Here is a 22,755-nt window from a genome sequence, read left to right as displayed (position 1 = left end):
ACTGCCAAAGTGTAAAACCCCAAGTGCGAAAAATTAAACAGGACAGTGCCAGCCGTTAGATCCCAAGAGGGGCACTAACAGAGTGCTAAACACTTAGCGCGGCATTCTGGCAGTATTAGCGCCTCCCGAGAACTTGATTCGATGCGGAGCTAACAGTTGTATGGCCGGAATCTTGCCAACGATCAGGGGGCGGATTTGGAGGTGGGTCCGCTTTCAAAATCTGATTGACAGCAGGACGGTATCCCGCTCTGAACCCGCTTCCTTTTAGTTTCCCAGTTGCAGGCTCTGGCTACGCTTTGCAGACCCAGTTCCAAGTGGCGGGTCAGACATTTGAAATACTTAAGAAGCATTTATGAGGTTCTAATGATTTTTCCAACTTTTTCACAAGGTCCATGGAGCTCGGGGATTACATCACGTAAGTATGTCGGGTTTTCAACAACTCTCCATTAGTTTGAACAGGTGATGTTATATATATGGACTTGTATTTACTCTGTACAACACCAGAGGGCTCATTCCCCGGAGTCCCAAGGGATCCCATAATCTCTTGGGAGCACAGGTATTTAAGAAGGCTTCACTTTGGAGAGGCAATCTGGAGATTGCAATAAAAGAACGAGGTCACACTTTACTTTGAGCTCATAGTGTTCAGTCTGACTCTTTCTCCATACACTACAACTGGTGACGAGATAGAGATAGCGAACCCAAAGATGCAGAGAACAGTGGGCATCCTGAAGAAATTTTCGGAGGGCGATGATTGGGAAACTTTTGTGGAGCAACTCGACCAAAACTTTGTGGCCAACGAGCTAGATGGGGAAGAGAGTGCTGCCAAATGAAGGGCGATCCTCCTCACTGTCTGTGGGGTACCAACATATGGCCTCATGAAGAAGCTGCTCACTCCAGCGAAACCCACAGAGAAGTTGCACGACGATTTGTGCACACTAGTCTGAGAGCATTTGAACCTGAAGGAAAGCGTTCTGATGACGAGGTACCGGTTCTAATCCTACAAAAGGTCTGAAGGCCAGGTGTTGGCGAGTTATTTCGCCGAGCTAAGACACCTTGCAGGACGTTGCGAATTTGAAGGACACTTGGAGCACATGCTCAGAGTCTTTTTCGTACTTGGCATCGGTCACGAAACCATACTTCGCAAACTGTTGACTGTAGAGACCCCAACCTTGAGTAAGGTATTAGCGGTAGCCCAGGCGTTCAATGCCACCAGTGACAATACGAAGCAAATCGCTCAGCACACAAGTGCTGCTACAAGAACTGTGAACAAAGTGATGATGTTTTTGAATCGTAACATACAGGGTAGGTCACACATACCTGCAGCTACATGTCTACAGATGTCTAAGTCCATCATCAAGGGTGATGAATGGAAGGCCATTAACACATTGTTGGTGCTGCGGGGGAGATTATCGTTTCCATTCATGCCAATTCAAAGGATATGTTTGCAAGGGCTGTGGAACAATGGGACACCTCCAACAAGTGTGCAGGCGAGTTGCTAAGCCTGTTAAACCTGCAAACCACCAGGTGGCAGAGGAGGATGACGACGAACCAGAGCCTCAGATAGAGGAGGCAGAGGTAAATGGGGTACACACATTCACCACGAATTGTCCCTCGATAATGCTGAATGTTGAACTAAATGGACTCCCGGTTTCAATGGAGCTGGACATGGGCGCGAGCCAGTCCATCATGGGCAAAAAGACTTTCGAAAGGTTGTGGTGCAACAAGGTCTCAAGGCCAGTCTTAGCTCCAATTCGCACGAAACTCAGAACTTACACAAAATAACTGATTCCTGTAATCAGCAGTGCTACCGTAAAGGTCTCTTACGATGGAGCGGTGCACGAGCTATCTCTCTGGGTGCTACCGGGCAATGGTCCCACGCTGCTCGGCAGGAGTTGGCTGGGAAAGATATGCTGGAACTGGGATGACATCCGAGCTCTATCGCCTGCTGATGACACTTCGTGTGCCCTGGTCTTATAGAAATTTCCTTCGCTGTTTGAACCAGGCATCGGGAAATTCCAAGGAGCAAAAGTGCAGATCCACCTAATTCCGGGGGCGCGACCCATCCATCACAAGGCAAGAGCAGTACCGTACATGATGAGAGAAAGGGTAAAGATTGAGCTCGACCGGCTACATAGAGAGGGCATCATCCCACCGATCGAGTTCAGCGAGTGGGCCAGTCCTATTGTCCCAGTCCTCAAGGGTGATGGCATCATCAGAATCTGTGTGGCAATTACGAAGTAACTATCAATCGTTTCTCCCTGCAGGACCAATACCCACTATCAAAAGCCGACGACCTCTTTGCAACGCTGGTGGGAGGAAAGGCGTTCATGAAGCTGGATCTGACTTCAGCCTACATGACGCAGGAAATGGAGGAATCATCGAAGGTCCTCACCTGCATCAACGCGCAAAAAGGTCTTTTTGTTTATAACAGATGTCCGTTTGGAATCCGATCAGCGGCGCCAATATTCCAGAAACATGGAGAGTTTACTGAAGTCGGTCCCGCACACCGTGGTCTTCCAGGACGATATCTTGGTCACAGGTCGGAACACAGTCGAGCACCTGCAGAACCTGGAGGAGGTTCTTAGTCGACTCAACCGCGTGGGGCTCAGGTTAAAATGCTCGAAGTGCTTTTTCCGGGTGCCTGAAGTGGAGTTCCTGGGAAGGAGGATTGCGGCGGACAGCATCAGGCCCACCAACGCGAAGACGGAGGCAATCTTGAATGCACCGAAGCCACAAAACGTGACGGAACTGCGGTTGTTTATGGGACTCTTGAACTACTTTGGTAACTTCTTCCCGGGTCTCAGCACACTGCTAAAACCACTACATGTCTTACTACAAAAAGGGGTCGAATGGGTTTGGGGCAAAAGCCAAGAAAATGCCTTTGCAAAAGCAAGAAAATTGTTATGCTCAAACAAATTGCTTGTGTTTTATGATCCATGTAAGTGTTTGGTACCAGCATGTGATGCGTCGTCATATGGCATTGGGTGCATATTGCAACAAGCTAATGATTTCAGGAAACTGCAACTGGTTGCTTATGCATCCAGGAGTCTGTCTAAAGCCGAGAGAGCCTACAGCATGATTGAAAAAGAAGTGTTAGCGTGTGTCTATGGTATAAAGAAAAAGCATCAATAACTGTTTGGGCTAAAATTCGAATTGGAAATTGACCATAAGCCACTTATATCCCTGTTTTCCGAGAGTAAAGGGATAAATACCAATGCATCAGCCCACATCCAGAGATGGGCACTCACGTTGTCCGCATACAACTATGCCATCCGCCACAGGCCAGGTACAGAAAACTGTGCCGATGCTCTCAGTAGGCTGCCATTGCCCACCACGGGGGTGGAAATAGCGCAGCCCGCAGATCTAGCCATGGTTATGGAAGCATTTGTGAGTGAGCAATCACCCGTCACTGCCCGGCAGATCAAAACCTGGACAAGCCAGGATGCCTTATTATCTCTAGTCAACAGCTGTGTGCTTCACGGGAGCTGGTCCAGTGTCCCAGTGGAAATGCAGGAAGAGATAAAGCCGTTCCAGCGGAGCAAAGATGAAATGTCTATACAGGCAGACTGCCTTTTGTGGGGCAATCGAGTAGTGGTCCCCAAGAAGGGCAGTGACAGCTTCATCAATGGCCTCCACAGAACTGATCCAGGCATCGTAATGATGAAAGCGATAGCCAGTTCCCACGTGTGGTGGCCCAGTATCGATGCGGACTTAGAATCCTGTGTTCACAGATGTAATACATGTTTGCAGTTAAGCAATGTACCCAGGGAGGTGCCGCTAAGTTTATGGTCTTGGCCCTGCAAAACCTGGTCGAGGGTACATGTCGATTATGCAGGCCCATTCTTGGGTAAAATGTTCCTTGTGGTTGTAGACAGTTATTCCAAGTGAGATAATGTGAGATAATGTCGGCTACCACATCCGCTGCCACCACTGAAAGCCTGCGGGCCATGTTTGCCACTCACGGCTTACCCGATGTTTTGATGAGCGATAACGGGCCATGTTTTACCAATGCTGAGTTCAAAGAATTCATGACCCGTAACGGGATCAAACATGTCACATCTGCCTCGTTTAAACCAGCATCCAATGGCCAGGCAAAGAGAGCAGTACAAACCATCAAGTAAGGCTTGAAGAGGGTAACTGAAGGGTCACTGCAGACTCGCCTCTCCCGACTCCTGCTTAGCTACCGCATGAGATCCCACTCACTCACTGGGATCCCACCTGCTGAACTGCTCATGAAAAGAGCACTTAAGACAAGGCTCTCGTTAATGATATGTCCTTGCTATACAGTATAAATGCACATGAGGCCCATGCTTGAGAGAAGGTCACTCTGTGACCAGTAACCTTTATTCGCTAGCACTCAAGCGATGAAGGTGGGTGGAGCTTCCTTTTTTATACCTGAAAGACCAGGTTAGGAGTGTCTCCCACAAGTTCACCACCTAGTGGTCAGTGTTCTCACAGTGAACAACTTAGATCAGTTAATACATGGGTTACAATGGCAGTTAAATACATGACATCACATCCCTCCCCCCACCCCCCCAAAGTCTTATTGGGATCACAGGTTGAGTCTCTCTGGTGGTTTACGCTCCTTTGTAGAGCGCCTGAGTTGGGGCTCCTGTTGGGCGCTGACCTGAGTGTCTGCTGTTTGCGGTGCCTCAGGCCTGTCCGGACTGCCCACAGTGACTGGGCTCTCCGCCACTTGGTTCCGGTGTTCGGTCACCTGTGGTGGAGTGAACTCTACATCGTGTTCTTCCTCTGCTTCTTCTATGGGGTTGCTGAACCTCCTTTTTGTTTGATCCACGTGTTTGCGGCACATTTGTCCATTGGTAAGTTTAACGACCAGAATCCTATTCCCCTCTTTGGCAATCACAATGCCTGCAAGCCATTTGGGCCCTGCAGCATAGTTGAGGACAAAGACAGGGTCATTGACATCGATACCTCGCGCCCGCGCATTCCTGTCATGGTAGTCACATTGTGATTGACGTCTGCTCTCGACAATTTATTTAATGGTAGCGTGTGTAAGGGATAACTTGGTTTTGAGCGTCCTTTTCATTAGCAGCTCTGCGGGTGGGACCCCTGTGAGCGAGTGTGGTCGGGATCTGTAGGCCAACAGGAGGCGTGATAAGCAGCTTTGTAGGGAAGCCTCTTGGATTCTGAGCATCCCCTGTTTGATTATCTGCACTGCTTGTTCCGCCTGGCTGTTTGAGGCCGGCTTGAACGGTGCCGTTCTGATATGGTTAATTCCATTGCCTGCCATGAAGTCCTGGAATTCAGTGCTTGTGAAGCACGGACCATTGTCACTGACCAAGACGTCCGGTAGACCATGGGCAGCGAACATTGTCCGTAGACTTTCTACCGTGGCTGAGGATGTGCTTGAATTTAAAATGTCACACTCGATCCATTTGGAGTAGGCATGGATGCATGACCATGGCTTGGAGGGCCAGGACCAAGGGCTAAGGGGGGCTTCCCTGGGTGTATTGCACCTGTGAACACAATGTTCCAGGTCTGCATCTATCCCTGGCCACCAAACGTGTGACCTGGCAATTGCCTTCATCATGACAATGCCCGGGCGCTCATTGTGGAGTTCTCTGATGAACACCTCTCTGCCCACCTGGGGCATAACTACACGGTTTCCCCACAGTAGGCAATCTGCCTGAATCGAGTGTTCATCCCTGCATCTGTGAAATGGTTTAAATTCCTCCGGGCATGCCTCGTACGTGGTTGCCCAGTCCCCATTCAGGACACATTTCTTGACTAAAGAAAGTAGCGGTTCATTATTTGTCCAGACTTTAATCTGATGGGCTGTCACAGGTGAGCCTTCACTTTCGAAAGCTTCAACAGCCATTACCATTTCAGCAGCATGCTCGGTAGCCCCCTCAGTGGTGGCTAGTGGGAGCCTGCTGAGTGCATCGGTGCAGCTTTCGGTGCCCAGTCTGTGCCGAATTATATAGTCATAGGCGGCTAACGTGAGTGCCCACCTCTGTATGCGGGCCGATGCATTTGCGTTTATGGTCTTGCTGTCGGCCAAAAGGGACGTTAGGGGTTTGTGATCTGTCTCCAGCTTAAATTTCCTGCCCAACAGGTACTGGTGCATTTTCTTTACTGCATATACATATGCAAGCGATTCCTTTTCTATCATCCTGTAGCCTCTTTCTGTGTGGGACAGACTTCTGGAGGCATAAGCTACCAGCTGTAACTGACCCTTGGCATTAACATGCTGCAACACAAACCTGACACCATAGGATGACGCATTGCGCGTTAAAACAAGTTTCTTCCTTGGGTCATAGAGCGTTAACAGATTGTTGGAGCATAACAAATTGTGTGCTCTATCAAAAGCCCTTTCCTGGCTGTCCCCGCAGACCCAATCACGACCTTTGCATAGAAGCACGTGTAGCGGCTCTAACAGCGTGTCAATTTGGGACGAAAGTTACCAAAATAGTTCAGGAGCCCCAGGAACGAACACAGCTCCGTCGTGTTACGGGATCTGGGTGCTCTCTAGATCGCTTCCATCTTGGACGCAGTAGGTTTGATCCCGTCTGCTGCTGCGCTCATCCCCAGGAATTCTAACTCTGGAGCTAGAAAGACGCATTTCGCCTTTTTCAGTCACAGCCCTACCCGGTCCAGTCTGCGTAGCACCTCCTCCAGGTTGTGGAGGTGTTCTTCAGTATCGCAACCCATGATGAGGATATCGTCTTGAAAAACCACTATCCCTAGAATCGACTTGAGGAGGCTTTCCATAGTTTGTTGAAAGATCGCGGCGGCTGTACGAATCCCGAATGGGGGCATCTGTTGTACTCAAACAACCTCTTGTGTGTCGTGATGGTGGTCACCTTCTTCCACTCACTCGCCAGCTGCTGGGTCATGTAAGCTGAGGTCAGGTCCAATTTTGAAAAAAGTTTGCCACCGGATAGCGTCGCAAAGAGGTCCTCCACTCTCGGTAACGGGCCCTGGTCTTGGAGTGACACCCAATTGATGATGGCCTTCTAATCACCACATATCCTGATCTACCCATCCGCCTTGAGCACCAGCACAATCGGGCTCACCCAGTCACTGAATTCGACTGGCGAGATGATGCCTTCCCTCAGCAGGCGGTCCAATTGGTCTTCTATCTTTTCCCGCATCACGTACGGCACCGCTCTGGTCTTGTGGTGTACTGGCCTGGCGTCCGGGTTTATGTGAATCACTACATTGGCCCCCATGAAAGTGCCAATGCCGGGTTGAAATAGTGAGTCAAATTTGTCCAGGATCTGTGAGCATGTTACTCGCTCCACAGAAGAAATGGCATTGACATCGCCTCACTTCCAGTTCATGACAGCAAGTCAACCTCCTCCCCAGCAGTGCGGGACCATCCCCCGCGACAATCCAGAGTGGCAACCTGTTCTCCGAATCTTTGTGGGTCACGACTACCGTGACACCGCCTAGCACCGGAATGATCTCCTTTGTGTATGTCCGTAGCTGTGCATCAATTGGCAATAATTTTGGCCTCCTGGCCTTGGACGCCCACAACTTTTTGAACTATTTGATACTCATCAGGGACTGGCTAGCCCCCGTGTCTAGCTCCATTGATATTGGGATGCCATTGAGGAGCACTTTCATCATTATCGGTGGCGTCCTGGTTTATAAACTGTATATATGCTCCACATGAACTCGCTGAACTTCAGCTTCCAGCAATTTTCCCCAGTGATCATTTGGCCTCATCGGGCTTACATTGGGCCCGTCCTCCTCGTACTTCAGCCTGGCTGCAGGCTTCCTGCATATATGCGCCAAGTGACCGCTGACGTTGCAATTTCTGCAGGTATATTGCTCATACCTGCAAACACTGGTTGGGTGTGTGCTTCCACACCTCCAACATGAGCCGTTGTTGGAAACAAAAGGTCCATTACCAGTCGATCTCCTCTGACTGTCTCTGTGACTGCCCTGAAGTGCACCATTAACAGGTGTTGATGGCTCCATTACTGGCCACATTGTCCTTTGTGATGGCGTGAATCGCCGTTTAGCTCGCCATTGTCTCTGTTAAATTCCCCCTCTGGGTTCGACTACATGTTGGGGCATGTCCGATTGCCCTTGACTGCATGGAGAACTGTGTGCCGCTTTAACAATGTTGACTCCCTGTCCATTTGTTGCATTTGAGCCCAGATTTCGTTATAATCTGCAAAATTCTCTGGACTCTGGGAAGGTACCAGCGGATTGGAAAGCAGCTAATGTAATGCCTCTGTTTAAAAAAGGGGGCAGACAAAAGGCAGGTAACTGTAGGCTGGTTAGTTTAACATCTGTAGTGGGGAAAATGCTTGAAGCTATCATTAAGGAAGAAATAGCGGGATATCTATATAGGAATAGTGCAATCAAGCAGACGCAGCATGGATTCATGAAGGGGAAATCATGTTTAACTAATTTACTGGAATTCTTTGAGGATATAACGAGCATGGTGGATAGAGGTGTACCGATGGATGTGGTGTATTTAGATTTCCAAAAGGCATTCGATAAGGTGCCACACAAAAGGTTACTGCAGAAGATAAAGATACGTGGGGTCAGTGGAAATGTATTAGCATGGATAGAGAATTGGCTGGCTAACAGAAAGCAGAGAGTCGGGATAAATGGGTCCTTTTTCGGGTTGGAAATCGGTGGTTAGTGGTGTGCCACAGGGATCGGTGCTGGGACCACAACTGTTTACAATATACATAGATGACCTGGAAGGGGGGACAGAGTGTAGTGTAACAAAATTTGCAGATGACGCAAAGATTAGTGGGAAAGCGGGTTGTGTAGAGGACTCAGAGAGGCTGCAAAGAGATTTAGATAGGTTAAGCGAATGGGCTAAGGTTTGGCAGATGGAATACAATGTCAGAAAGTGTGAGGTCATCCACCTTGGGGAAAAAAAACAAAAAAAGTGAATACTATTTGAATGGGGAGAAATTACAACATGCTGCGGTGCAGAGGGACCTGGGGGTCCTTGTGCATGAATCCCAAAAAGTTAGTTTGCAGGTGCAGCAGGTAATCAGGAAGGTGAATGGAATGTTGGCCTTCATTGCGAGAGGGATGGAGTACAAAAGCAGGGAGGTCCTTTTGCAACTGTATAGGGTATTGGTGAGGCCGCACCTGGAGTACTGTGTGCAGTTTTGGTCGCCTTATTTAAGGAAGGATATACTGGCTTTGGAGGGGGTACAGAGACGATTCACTCAGTTGATTCCGGAGATGAGGGGGTTACCTTATGATGATAGATTGAGTAGACTGGGTCTTTACTCGTTGGAGTTCAGAAGGATGAGGAGTGATCTTATAGAAACATTTAAAATAATGAAAGGGATAGACAAGATAGAGGCAGAGAGGTTGTTTCCACTGGTCAGGGGGACTAGAATTAGGGGGCACAGCCTCAAAATACGGGGGAGCCAATTTAAAACCGATTTGAGAAGGAATTTCTTCTCCCAGAGGGTTGTGAATCTGTGGAATTCTCTGCCTAAGGAAGCAGTTGAGGCTAGCTCATTGAATGTATTCAAGTCACAGATAGATAGATTTTTAACTAATTAGGGAATTAAGGGTAATGGGGAGCGAGCAGGTAAGTGGAGCTGAGTCCACGGCCAGATCAGCCATGATCTTGTTCCTAATTCTTATGTTCTTATGTTCTTATGTTATTTTTGTCAAACATCATTCTGGTCTCTTCCTCCCCTGAGATAAAAGTCTGGGCCATCAAGGCCGCCGTTTCCAGGGTTAAGTCTTTGGTCTCAATCAGTTTCCTGAAAACCCCAGCGTGCCTGATACCCTCAATAAAAAATCTCGCAGCATCTCTGCTCTGCATGTATCTGGGAACTTACATAGGCTCGCCAGGCCCCGGAGATCTGCCACGAAGTCTGGAACGCTTTGCCCTTCTCGCCGCCGCTGCGTATAAAACTGGTGTCTCTCCATGTGCATGCTGCTCGCCGGTTTAAGATGTTCACGTTTAACTTACTGAGCTCTTCAAATGTCTTGTCCGCCGGCTTCTCTGGCACTAGAAGATCCTTCATAAGTAGTATGTCCTGAATCCACAAACCATCAGGAGATGAGTCCTGCATTTGTCTGCCGACTCCTGTCCCAACCATTGCTTAGTGACGAAACTTTGCTGTAGTCTCTTAATAAAATCGTCCCAATCATCTCCAACACAGTACCTCTCATCTGTGCTGCTGGTGGCCATGCTTGCGTGGTTTAAATCCCTATTTCTCGTCGCCAATGATATGTCCTTGCTATACAGTATAAATGCACATGAGGCACATGCTTGAGAGAAGGTCACTCTGTGACTAGTAACCTTTATTCGCTAGCACTCAAGTGATGAAGATGGGTGGAGCTTCCTCTTTTATGCCTGAAAGACCAGGTTAGGAGTGTCTCCCACAAGCTCACCACCTAGTGGCCAAAGTTGTCACAGTGTTCAATTTAGGTCAGTTAGTACATGGGTTACAATGACAGCTAAATACATGACATTTAGTTCACCCTGATCTACATGAACAGGTGGCGAGCAGGTGGCTTCAACAAAGTGAATACCATGATAGCACAATTGTGTACACGCAAGATTGAAGTCAATGATCCTGTATTTGTATTAAATTATGGACAAGGTCCCCAGTGGCTTCCCGGCACTGTCATGGCCAAAGAGGGGAGCAGGGTGTTTCAGGTCAAATTTTCAAATGGATTCATTCACCGGAAACACTTGGACCAAATGAAACTCAGATTCATGGACTACACTGAGCAACCCACCTTGGACCTTACCTTTTTTGATCCCCCAACATATACACCAGTGGCAACTGACACCATGGAGCAGAAGCAGAACCCATCATCCACAGAAGCCCTGCAGGGCCCAACACACCAGGCAGCCCAGCAAGGCCAGCTACACAGCCCAGCGAGGGTCCAACAAATGATTCAACAATACCAGCTTTCACAACGAGATGATTGACCCGAGCAAGAAGGGCCCCAGATCGACTCACATTGTAAATAGTTACACTATTGACTTTGGCGGGGAATGTTGTTATATTTATTCTGTACAGCCACCAGAGGACTCATTCCCCGGAGTCCCAAGGGATGCCATAATCCCTTGGGAGCACAGGTATTTAAGAAGGCTTCACAGGTTGGAGAGGCACTCTGGAGACCTGCAATAAATGACGAAGGTCACACTTTACTTTGAGCTCACAGTGTTCAGTCTGACTCTTTCTCCATACACTACAGGGGACAGCAGCAAATGTGGTATGAAAGTTAGCACTTCACAGCTGTTCAGTTTACAATCTCAGAAGCTGGAGCCTTCTGTATTTGGAAGAGATTTTTCCGCTGCATGCAGTTTGGAAGTCGTTACAGCAAACGCTATATTCACTGTCACATCCTTGGAAGAACATATTTCATCATTGACAGATTGTTTCTGTCATCTTAACTTCACCTGCCATATCTAACATCAGAAAGGGGACAATTTATGCTGCGCACCTTGGTCCTCAGAATCTGATGAGGAACAGCCGCAGGAACAGAACCAAGCAGACCAGCAGCAGCAACAACAAGAGCGCCAACCTTCTCCACAACCAACTGATGCTGCACAGGGCAGAGGGCATCAGTGCAGGGCAGCACAACGCCGGAGGCGATACCCCCAACACAGGGTATACAGGCAGAGGATGAGCTTCCTCAACATGACAGAGCAGCAGTGTCAAAGGGGGCACAGGCTATCATGGCAGGTTTTCACCAACATTCGTGCATTGCTGGAGCAAGACCTGCAGTCCAGAGGAGCCCTTACCTATGGCTGTCAAAGTCACCCTAGCCCTCAACTTTTTCACCTCATGCTCCTTCCAGGCATCTGTAGCAGACATTTGAGGCCTTTTACAGTCGGCCGCTCACAGATGCATCACACAGGTCACTGATGCCCTCTTTGACAAGTCAGCCAATTATATTCATTTTGCCACTGTTGAAGCCAGTGTTACTGAGTGGGCACACAGCTTTGCCACTATAGCTGGTTTCCCATGTGTGCAGGTCATCATTAACTGCATAAAGTAGTCATCAGGTCACCCCATCACAAACTAGTAGTATTTGTTAACCGTACGGGTTTCCATTTCCTCAACGTATAGCTGGTCAGCAACTACAGGAAGACTATCATACAATGCGCCAAGCTCACTGGCAGCTGCCATGATTCTTACATTCTGTACTAGTCCACTGTCCCTCAGCTCTTCGCTCCACTAAACAGTCTTTCCGGCTGGCAACTTGGTGACAAGGGCTATCCCCTTGAGACCTGGCTCATGACACTTTTGAGGAGACCAACAAATGAGGCGGAGGGACATTATAATAAAAGCCACATCTCGATGAAAAGTGTCATCGAATAAGCAATAAGCATGCTGAAAATACACTTCTGATGTCTCGACAAATCTGGAGGAGCCCCTCAGTATGCACCAGCCAGGGTCTCGAGAATAGTTGTGGTCTACTGTGCCCTGCACAACATAGCGCAGCAGCGAGGATTAGTGCTGGATGAGGAAGACAGCGCAGAGCACACAGCCTCATTGGAGGAGGAGGACGAGGAGGAGCACCATGAGGTTGCAAGCGAGGATGACAAAGAACTGGACCAGCCGACGGTGCCATTGCGACCAGTCGGTGAGTACGTTGCTGCCCGTTATGCCAGGGATGCCCTAATCAATACCAGGTTTAACTAACTTTATGCAGCTGAGACATGTGGCTGCCACAGGTGTGCAGAGGTTGGCATCGCCCCACACCAACACCATATAACAATCAAACAATGACTAGTCCCTTGTTTACATCCTCACCACCATTGCTGGATGTCTAATCAGCCCTAACTGTTCACTCTGCCACTTCCATTTAAGCACATACATTTGGCAGTGATTGCAAAGTGTGACAAATCAATAATTTATTAACACTATTTCAATATAATATAAACATGACAGTGATAATGAAAAAGACACCCAAGTGACTATCCTTGTGACTATTTGTGTGGGATCTTTCTTTGTGGTGCTACCCCCGTTTGTTCAGCAAAGGTAGACGCAGCCTTCTCACCTTCCTGCTGTGCCTGCTTAGATGCCTTTGGCAATCATCCTCTGGGTTTTGCAGCCTGTGAGGGCTCCACCAAAGTCTGCTCCTCCTGCGACTATGCAAGGGCAGACTCAACCATCACTATCCGGGAAGGCATCTGGGGCTCTGACCGAGGGGCTGACAAGGGGGTGGAAGTCTGAGCACTTGGAGAGAAGCCCCGACTTATCTCTTCCCTCCCACTATCATCCCTCTCATGGCCCACTTTTATACTGACATCCCTCCTAAAAAGGACATCTATAATCATCTGGTTTCTCTCCTCCATAGAGGCCCATCTATGCTCCATAGATGTCCATTTATTTTCCATAGATGACCATCTATCCTCCATAGATGACCATCTATTTTGAAGTGAAACTATGTTCTCATGAGACTGGTGCTGTGTTTCCTCCATGCAGATGGCCGTTCTATCCACGGGGGAAGCTATAGTTGCCAGTGACTGGGCCACAGTGGTGCACATGTTGGCGAAGGACTCCTCCATTCATTGCACACTCACAGTCACCACGGTCCAAAACCAGTCAGAGCATCCTGTACTTAGTCCTGCAGCTCCAGGATTGCCCTCTCCCTGGATGGCCCCCAAGGCTCAGCATTTGCATGCGGCTGAGCAGAGCTTGGAGACGCCTGCGCCCTCCGACGAGGAGTTTCCACTGCTGTCCCTGTCTCCACCATCTGCTCTTGCTGACTTGTGATCTGTGAGATACCAGGTGACAATATTAGTCTATCTCGCGATGAACCCACCGAGATTTGCGTCTCTGCGCTGGTGCTGTGTTGTCTGAGGTGATGCTGCGCCCTCAGAGGCAGGAGGTTCCTCTGAGTAGTCTTCTTGATGTTCCTCCTGGACAGTGTGGGGGGTTCTTGATGGACCTATGGGAGAGTAAAGACATCAGTTACATATATAAGATGTCAACTACAGACAAATAACATTATCCACATGATGAGCATTCATTTTATGTTCACGTCAGACTCCAGATGAGTGACTGATGAAAGGCTTGCAACTGTATGGATAATAATTCTGTCACCAGCTTCTTCTAAGCAGTCTCTCTCTCTCTTCCCCATTTACGGCAGGTCCACCACTCCAGCAATCTCCAGGGCTGCCTTTTCTTATTGTGGGCAGTCTTTTCCTGCGAGAAGGGAAAGAAGAGAAAGTTGAGTGAGAGTGATGGACTGCTTATAAGGGATGGAATGGGATAGACCTTTACAGCGAGACTTTGATGGGGTGGGTTGGCGATAGCAAGTTGCCTTGTTTTGTTAGTTGCTGTCATTGCAGCATGATGAGGCTGTGTGAGGAGTGCATAGTAAGATGGGGACCTGACAATGTAATAGAGAGAGAGGGATAGATGAAGGTCCAAGAGATGTTGGGTGAGTAACGGTGTGCAGGAGTAGGGTTGGCAATACACAGTGGTGGGGTTGTGATGACAGGCACAACATCATCAAGGTAAGTGTGGCTTTATACTCACTTAACATGATCTTAGACGATCATTGAGTCTCTTTTGGCATGGCACCCAGGTGCGAGCCACTACTGACATGCCCGTTATCTCCTGCACTATCTTGAGCCATGCTGCCTTCGTCTGCTGAGGAGGCCTCTTTCTGCTATCCACAGGGAAGAGAATCTCCATACATGCTCTCACGTCCTCCACAAGATGATGGAGGGAGTCATCAGAGAAACGAGGCACTGCTCTTTGGCGCTGTGAGCTCATGCTGCAGACCTGTACAAACTGACACCAATGAAAGTTCTGAAATAGCAAGTGACAGCAAATGGGCCCATGACCCCTTTAAATATATTGGCAAGAATCGCATCATCCGGTGACATCACCAGACCCGTACCTTTTAATTGGGCCGGGAAACATGCAGGGCGGGCCTAACAAGGCCCATTACGGGCAGATCTTCTTTTTCGCCGGGATCAATGCAGCGGGGTCGTCCCTCATCACCGCCCTCTCCCGCCTTGAAGTGGCATGGTAGAGGAAATTGCCGCCATAGGTGGTTGTAGTTATATTAACTCTGACTTTAGTTACTAGAATTCTTTGAATTCACAGTCACTAGTTAATAACGTAAATTTATTAGTTCATTAAAATTACAATTGATCACTTTAATTAATTAATTATAATGCAATGGCAATAAATCAGTCTAACTTATTACGTAAATTAAAAATCTATTCCCAGTTGAATGTCATCATTAACACACGACTAATGAAACTAATTATAATATATCACATAAATTAATTAAGTTTACAACTTGCTGTATTGAATAGTGAACATCCAACTGCAGTTCATCCAAGATGAAACCATTTAGTGCCTTTAAGATTGTTTCTAGTTCAATTTCCAATGTTAATTTGCCACGAAGTTTATTTGGTGCAATTTTACATTTGCACTCTTGTATTCTAATTCTTTACTATAACCTTTAATTTCATGATGCATATAGTTAATTTTGTTGTTATGAAATCATTAAAAATCAAAATGACATTAACTGAACTTTCAATTAAGCCATACGTTCTACAGTAACAAGTTGCATTCATTTTATTCCCATTATATCATAGGAAGTAATAAAATATATTTAATTGTGAATAAACATGAATTAATATTATTTATTATATAAAATGCTTCAATAAATCTTAAACAACCCATCAACTACTTTTAATCAATTCAATTTTATATTAACAATATTTTCAATTTTCTGAACAATATATGATTAATTATTAAAGTTATTTAAAGTTTCAATATTTCAGAAAACAGGAGCTCTTTAAATACTTTGGGCGAGAAATTGATGTCATTACCGCCACCTGGTAGCGCCAGTAATACGTGAAAAATGGTGGTCACCGTTCTTGCGCCAGCTGGAGGCAGTACCAGCAGCGCTCGCTATATGCGCTGCCGGTAAAAAAAAATGGCGGCATGCACACCGACTTATCGTCACCTATGTGAACTTTGGACTGGGTCCTAAGCATGCCAGATTAACCTGACATGTAAGCAGGCTGACAGGGGTGATATCTGCAGCTGTTAAAGGGGCACACACATCAATCTGGTAAGTTTAAGTGGAAGGGTTAGGACTATTTTTTAAAAAAAAGTATTGAAGTAGTGGCTTGCTGTAATAGATGTGAAACATTTTTTCAATGTTTTGGAAGTGCTACTGGATGCTTGCAATGGCTCGGATGGTAAGAGAACGCCTTTTGAGAAGACAGAACATGTTGCAAATACGCAGTAGGTCAGGCAACATCCATGAAGTTCACATCTCAGGTTGACATGCTGCCTGATCAACTGAGTATCTGCAGCATTTTATGCTGTCATTTCACACTTAGTGTCCGCTTGCAGAGGGAAGAGGAAGACGCAGAAGAGGAAGACACAGAAGAGGAGGGAGCCAAAGAGGAGCAATCAGATGGAAGGATGCATCCCAGACAGACTCTCTGTGGCTTGCATATCCAGGATAGAAGCATCCGCCTGCAGTCCCACTGGCTTGGCAGGTGCATTTCTTGGGTGTGTGAAATGAGGAAGGCTCAATGGTGGAGTTGTGCTGACAGGAGGGCGTGAAGCCTAGAGGTGCTTTCCAGAAGGAGGATAATGTACGAGGATACCCCTATCTTGTATCCTTTTCAGCCCCAGTGCTGGCCAAGGGCTCAGCCAAGCCCCTGCCAAGAATGGCCTGCACCATCTCCTCCAAGGGGTGAGGCGATTAGGAATGGGAGATGTGCCTCATCATTGGTGCAGATTGTTGGTAGGTGAGTGATTGTGGGTCATGCACTGAACAGGGTGTGAGACTGGTTAGTCAGTTGGTCGGTGACTTTTTTAGGAGAAGCATTCACTGACCTTCACCAACGGCCTGAGGTCAAGAAGCTTCTTTGGGCACTGGAGCCAGGTAGTGGGGTGACACTGCTGCTGGCACTGACAGTCTTGGTGATGTACTCCCACATTGTTCTTTCTGGAGGGTTTTCTTGCCCCTGCGGGTAGAGGGCCAGTCTTGCAGTGTTGACCACCTACACAAAGTTGGAGTGTTGTGTTTGAGGCCCTGGGTGCCCCTTCCCTGACTTGCTGAGCCATTTGTGGTAGTGCTGAGGTAGTTCCCGAGAATATTCCCGAGAATTTCATGCAATTTCTCATCATCAGCCAACCGAGGTGAATCGCCTGCAGGTTAAAGGTAAAAGGCAGTTGGACCGCAAGACCTCAGCAACTGGCCAAGGTAACAGTATATTGATGTCGGGCTATTGGTGCTGGGACAACACATTGCTCAAAACTGTCCATATGTGAAGGCACAGAGTTTCTTCTGCAAGAAAAGTGGGCACCTTGCAAAGGCATGCTGCCTGAAGAGTAAATCAACTTTCAATGCTATAAGTATAAATTGCCAGAGACTACATAGCATTGAAGAGAAGCAATAAAACGATGAGATTCTGGAGATACAGGTCATCAGGAGCATGAGGGTATCCTACAATGATTCGTGATGGGTATCGTCATTCAAGTAGACATTGCAGCAATCACAATACCCATGGAAATCGACACTGGTACATCCGTGAGCATAGTACTAGAATCGCTATATCTCAACAAGTTGAGTAATTTTCTGATGGAAAAATCGACAATAGAGCTGCGTAGCTACCCAGGAGAGCAAATTCCTGTTGTAGGATGTACCACCGTACAGGTGAAATACAAGGATCAGTTTCAGAGCTTGCCTCTCTAAGGAGTGTCAGGAGGTAAGCCTGCCTTGATAGGTAACAATTGGATAGGATTACTGAAGCTGGATTGGAATTCAATTTTTCATGTTGAAACGCGATTTGCATTGCAAGATGACATCATCAAACAGTATCCAAAGGTGTTCTGTGAAAGAGGCAGTCCAATCCAAGGTTTTAAAGCGAGTGTCAAAGTACAGAAGGATGCTAGACCAGTTTACTGCAAGCCACGTCCTACACCATAATCACTCAAGGAGAAAGTTGAGCAAGAACTCAAAAGGCTAGAAACTGAGAACATTATCTCTAAGATAAACGTAAGTAATTTTGAAATACCCATTTTTGTTGTACCTAAGTCAGATGGTAAGGTAAGGTTGTGTGTTGATTATAAAGTAACCATAAACCAAGTTCTAGAGGGTAATCGGCTCAATACATTGCTAAATGTAGAAAGTTGTTCACACGCTGACAGGTGATCAGATCTTCTCAAAGTTAGATCTCACAGTTAAATGCCTACTTACAATTTGAACTAGATGAGGGGTCCAAGTCATGCTTGAGTAAATATACTCATCCTTATTGTCATGACCAGGGGAGGTGATCAGTGGTGGGCTATTGGAGATTGTGGTGAGGGTTGTGTGGTTGCCAGGTTTGACCCCTGTGCTTGAGGGTGGCCTCGTACATTTCCCCCCCCTCACACACGGACCAAGTGGGTGTCACTGTTGTGGGATCCCTCAGGGAGGGGTAGCCACGGCAGCAGTGGGTGGTGTGTATATACTGTGATTTGGGTAGTTGTGGGCAGGGTCACAAGACTGGGTGGGCTCCTTGTCCACCAATTGGGATGAGGGTCAGGTCATCCCAGGGTTTGCCAGGGAAGCTGGAGGATATTGGCTTCATGCTCCTGGTGTTGGCCCTGGTGGCCAGGGGTTGGAGGGCTGGTCTGGTGCAGGTTACCATTAGTGGTGGCTGCCCATTGACCACTGTCCCTGTCGTGGGTTTGCTCCTACTGGCTGTGTGTGTGTCCTGCAAGGGGCATCACATTCGTTCCAAAGGTCCAAGCTACATGGTCAGGTATTCTGTTGGATCTGGGGGTCTCCCACAGGAGGATTCCATTGGCATCAGCATGGTCCCTGTAGGACCCAATGTCCTTTGGCAGTGTCCCACCAGTATACATGACACCTTGGCTCTGATCACACATAGTCAAGCCTGCATTATACATTCTAGCATTTGCATCACTTTTGGGTGTCCTGGTTTCAACAGACATGGTTACATTAGGCATTTCACATTCTCTATCATTATTGTTAAGCATAATAAACTTGTTCTTAACCTTACTGACACCTGCATTCATCTCATTAGTCACATTAGTTAAACCAGCATCACAATTCATGGTTACATTGCATACATTTTCATACTTGCACCCTATAATCACATCTTTAGCTTTAAAGTCCGTGTCCTCAAATAGTTGTGACTTCCCCTTTAAATGTCTTTGGTTACTGGTCTCCTTTAAGGGAGCCTTCAAATCCGATTGGCCACTCGGTGTCACGTGATGCTCCTCCATGCTCACTCGTGGTATGGCAATGGCCATTTTGATTACAAGTATTTCTCCTCGTGGTGCTGGTTTTGCAGTCATTTCCTGGCTTTCCTGCAGGTGGGCTGTGGTGGTCTTTTCTTCCACAGGGGGCCACTTCACCTGATGTGGACCGGGTTCATCCAATTCCTGCCCAGCAGCGTGGGCCCATCGCCGGCTACATCCACAGGGGGAGTTTGTTCAACACACCACCCTGGGAGACCTGGACGTTTACGCTGCCAACGATTTGGATTTTACCTTTGGTATAGGTGAGCAGCTTCGCCTGGACAGGAGACAGTTTTGATCGAGTGACAGGATTTATCCAAATTTTTTCAAAGGTCATTTGGCTCATCGCAGACTGGCTCACCCCTGTGTCGATCTCCATAGAAACTGGGACCCCATCGGTGTCTACTTCCATCGTCCACGGAGAAATTTTGGTGGAGCAGGTATGTGTTCCATACTCTTCTTCCAGGGGTTGAGCAGCTACATCTTCATCTGTGTCAGAGGCCCAATGATCAGCCAACTCATCAGATACGCGGTGAGCAAAGCTTTTTCTGCATATCCTTTGAAGGTGCCTTTTCTCTTTGCATGCATAGTCTTTGTAGCGGCACTGGTGGGCCCTGTGGTTTCCTCCACAGCGCTAGCACGGGGCTAGCTGGTTTGCCCCATGTGGCGGACTCAGAGTTGCGGGACTTGGGGCAGCATTTCTGCCCTTAGAAGTATCAATGCGGTGCAGTGCTTTCATCAGTTTAGAGTCCCTTGGTGCTTCATTTAGGTGGTCGCCAAAGTCGCACGGTGCAGCCAGTCTCCTTGAGTGTTCCAATCTTTCTACAAAAGCGTCCCAATCTTCCCTATCGGTGAATTGCTGAAAGATGCTGAGATTTGACATGCTGAGCTTGTGATTCATGACCTCGTATTCCCGTCACCAGTTGTAGTGTATGTAAGCACCTTTAGTAATGACTCCACAAGGCAGGGTATGATACTTAAACAGTGTAGACCTGTAGTCCTTTATTTGCAGCTCCTGAGTGAGGACAACAAGCTGTGAGTTCCTTTTTATACTGGGTTACCTGCAGTGTGAAGGGTACATTCAGTGTGGCATAACAATGTTACAGGCATGCATACACAACAGCTACCATTTGGAGTGTCTTCCACCCCAGCCATATTACAAGGGGTGATGAACCAGATTTTGCAAGGCATCAAAGGGGGAGTGTGTTATTTAGATGACATACCCATTTCAGCATCTGACAGGAAAATCCATAATAGCATGTGAAATGAAGTGCTCAAATGGCTAGAGAAGTACAGAGTATGAGTGACTGCTCTAAGTCTGAGTTATTTTGAAACTCAGTGGAATACTTAGGGGAGAGAGTAGCCAAAGATAGTTTACATCCAACCAATGGAAAGCTGGATGCAATCAGAAATGCACCCACTACCAAGAATGTCACTGAACTTCGATCATTTTGGAGTCTTTTGAACTATTATGTGAAGTTCCTACCAAATTTCGTTAGTGTCACATCCACTAAATGAACGTTTGAAAAAACAGGTCCATTGGAAGTGGTAAGAAGAATGCGACGCAGCATTCAAAGAGTGGATAAACCAATTGATAGAGAGTTCACTGTGACGTATCTAAGGAGATCAAGCCTGCATGTGACACCTCTCCATATGGAGTTGGGACAGTGATCTCTCGTGTACTACATAGTGGGGTGTAGAGACTAATTGCTTTTGCTTCACACACTGTCAGTGCCAGTGAGCATAATTATGCACAGATCGAAAAGGAAGCTTTGGTATTAAATTTTGGGGTCAAGAAGTTCCACAAATGTTTGTATGTTCATAAGTTTACCACTGTTACTGACCGTAAGCCCGTCACAGCAATCCTCCATCCAAAGTCCCCAGTTCCAACCTTAGCTGCAGCTCAAATGCAGAGATGGGCTTTGATTTTGTCAGCAAATACGTATGACATTGAGTACAGATGATTAGCTGATCACAGTAATGCTGAAGTTATGTCCAGGTTGCCATCCCAATCACAAGTTACACACAATAGGAAAGAAGTGTTCTATTTTTGATACACTGATGAACTGCTAGTCACAGCTGAAGAGATTGGTAGAGCAACCAAACATGACCCAGTTATGTCAAATGTGTATGATCACGTAGCAAATGACTGGCCATCCAGGTATCGGAGGATGATAGTCATCCATACTTCATTCGTAGGAATTAATTGTCCATGGATAAATATTGTATCATGTGGGGTGCAAGAGTAGTCATCCCAAATAAATTCAGGTCCAAATTGTTAGATCTTCATGACCAGCACCTGGGAATGTGTTTGACCAAGAGTTTTGCATGCAGTTACTTATGGTGGCCATGTTTAGATAAAGATAGAGAGTACATCATTATTCAGTGTACAACATGTCAATCGGTAAGCAAGAAACCACCATCAGCATCTTTACAGTAATGTAAATTGCCTTCCAGGGTGTGGCAAAGGTAACATGAAGATTTTGCTGAGCTAGAAGGACAACAATTATTCATTGTGATTGATAATCATTCCAAGTGGGTAGAAGTGTTTCCAATGCAGAAAATAACAACAAATAAAACACTAAACAATTTGCGAAGATTGTTTTCTTCATATGGTCTCCCAGAAGAAATTGTGTCTGATAATGAGCCGCAATTTTGTTCAGAAGAATTTGCACAGTCCATGTGCAGAAATGGTGTGAACCATACCAAAGTTCCAGCATATCACTCTGCTTCAAATGGTGCAGCAGAGCACACAATATAAATTGTAAAATGTGGCCTCATCAAGCAAATGTTGCATCCAAATTCAATAAAACTGCAGTTGTCGCTGGAACACAAACTAGCAAAATTACTTAGCGAATTACAACTACTGGTGGAATACCAGCAGAGTTTTTTCTCAACCAACAACCACAAACCAGGTTCTCATTGTTAAAGCCAAACTTGGCACAGGCCGTAGAAGAAAAACAATTAAGATAGAAAGAGAATCATGATAGAGGTAGAGTAAAAGTGAGAAGTATGAAATTGAATCAGAAGGTGAGATGAATAACCATCACCATAAATGGTTAAAGTGGTTACCAGGAAGAGTAGTGAAGATATGTGGCCCTCGCACATATTTGGTCAAGATGTTTGATTATGGAAAGGTTAGATTTGTTCACATACATCATATTTTATCTACAGATGTGGAAGGAGTGGAAAGTTGGAATGATTCAATTATTTCTAATGTCAGATCATTTTGTTACAAGTAGAGTACGAGTGGCAAATCCTACTTTAGATGTATTAGAACAAGTCCACAAGAAATTCAGAATTTAAGTCTGAGTCCGAGTCAGGCAGACAAACAATCTGAAGTTGTAAAGAGTTAAAAAGTAGATCAAGGGTTGCTCTTGGAGAAAAACTCTCCTCAAGATCAGCCTAGAATGAGTCTAAGTTTGACACCATGTTTGGAAAGTTCTGTTCACGAGCGAGACAGAAAACCAGTGGTTAAGTTTGATTTGTAAATATGACAAAATAAGTCCATATCTTTTGTTGTGCACAA

This window comes from Pristiophorus japonicus, chromosome 6 (assembly GCF_044704955.1).
Source record: "Pristiophorus japonicus isolate sPriJap1 chromosome 6, sPriJap1.hap1, whole genome shotgun sequence".
In the NCBI taxonomy this organism is placed as follows: Eukaryota; Metazoa; Chordata; class Chondrichthyes; family Pristiophoridae; genus Pristiophorus; species Pristiophorus japonicus.
This window is presented reverse-complemented; position numbering follows the sequence as displayed.